Source organism: Pinus tabuliformis, chromosome 8 (assembly GCF_031772625.1).
Source record: "Pinus tabuliformis cultivar Carrire ecotype Pingquan chromosome 8, CPIR1, whole genome shotgun sequence".
NCBI lineage: Eukaryota > Viridiplantae > Streptophyta > Pinopsida > Pinales > Pinaceae > Pinus > Pinus tabuliformis.
This window is the reverse complement of record NC_142294.1, coordinates 30,461,665-30,463,380: the sequence shown is the minus strand read 5'-3', so window position 1 is coordinate 30,463,380 and position 1,716 is coordinate 30,461,665.

Sequence of the window (1,716 nt, the reverse complement as noted above, 5' to 3'; positions counted from 1 at the left end):
CGAGGCAGAGAAGGACCTGGTAGTGGTTGGTGACAGCTGATCTGTTACAATTGTGGAGGATTAGGACACTATTTCCATGAATGCACTAACCCAAGGCGTCCTTCATGAAAATATTGTACTCGATTTGATCATGAGACGGAGGACTGTCCTACACTGATAGTCAGGATACGTGACAAAGGGGTGCTACCACCACAGCCAACTCAAAACCTATAGATGATGAGGGTTGAGCCTCGTGAAGAGGATATGAATGTGAATATAGTGCTCCGAAGTGGAATTGAAATGGGCGATGATAACGAGAAACAACCTGAAGACAGTGCATGGGTTCCCAAAGCTTCGACGAAGGAGGTTGAATTTGATTTGGAGCGCTCACGCCAAATGTTCATGGAAGCAAAGAAGAGCTTCATTGAGGCAGCTACCTTAGGAAGCTGAAATAAGCCTGTTTAGGAAATGGACCCTTCTATGTGTACGACCTTTCTAGAGACCTGCATGAAGCTGCTATGTGATAGCAAAGTTGTGAAGGGGTTACAAGAACTTATAAATAAATGCGCCGGAAACACTCTAGGTGAACCGTGCATGGTATGGAAGATTGGTAAGCATAAGGCAAGGAAAGGGCGTGAGATGAGACTCACCACACAGATAGGAGAATATGAAATGGAGTAGGTTATTCTGGATCTGGGGTTAGACGTGAATGTTTTGCTGAAGCAGACTTGGGAGTGAATGGGGGGACCCATGCTACAATGGTATCCGATTTAGTTAAGGATAAAAAATTAGCAGAAGATCATCCCCATGGGACGATTGCATGGAGTGACTGTAGATAGTGAGGGCACAAGCGCATTAGCTGATTTTGAAGTGTAATAAATTATGGATGAAAGTAACCCCTACCCTGCGCTCCTTGGAATTGATTGGGCTACTGACATGAATGGGCTAATCAACCTAAAGAAGTGAAAGATGATATTTGAAAAAAAATCGCTTCAGTAGTACCCCTAGATCCTGCTAAAGGATCACGCTATACTGAACTAGTCCGCAATTACGAAAGCAATGAGGATTTGGATTGCATATATAAAATAACAACCCGAGACCAAGATTGGGTGAAACCGACAGTGGATGGCTAAAGTACATGGGATCGCAAGAGTTCTTGCAACTTGGACTCAAATGAAGAATTAAAGTGCTGGAAGAATCGACTACATGAAGTGACCACGCTGAGCTATAACATGATGACCCGATTGTTGCACTGTGTGTTGTTAAAGGTACGAAATCTACCCACTTATGATGGCTCGAATGATGTGGATGTGTTTTTGGATGCATTTGAGAGCGATGTACTAGAGAAGTAGCGCTTTCTGGCTTTGGACTGGGCACTGCACGCTACACCCGCGAGATGGTGGGGTACGTACAAAGGTAGTTCTGATGATTGGCGCCAGTGTAGGAGGATGATGGGAGCACGCTTTGGGAAGCCGAAGGTATGAGTGAAAGACAAGTATGATGGGAAGGACGATCTGCACGCACACTTGGCCAAATGGGCTAAGGCCCATGGAGTGAAGCCCCAACCTGAATGGGTTCACTTGTTTTGTCACACTTTGGATGCCATCTCGATGAACAAGTACTTGGAGTCTGAGCTCCACCATGGTGCAGGTGAATGGGATATTCTGTGCAAAGGGTTTATAATGATGTTCAACTTCGAAGACAGGTTTTACTGTATTGACAAAGCACTACAAGAAG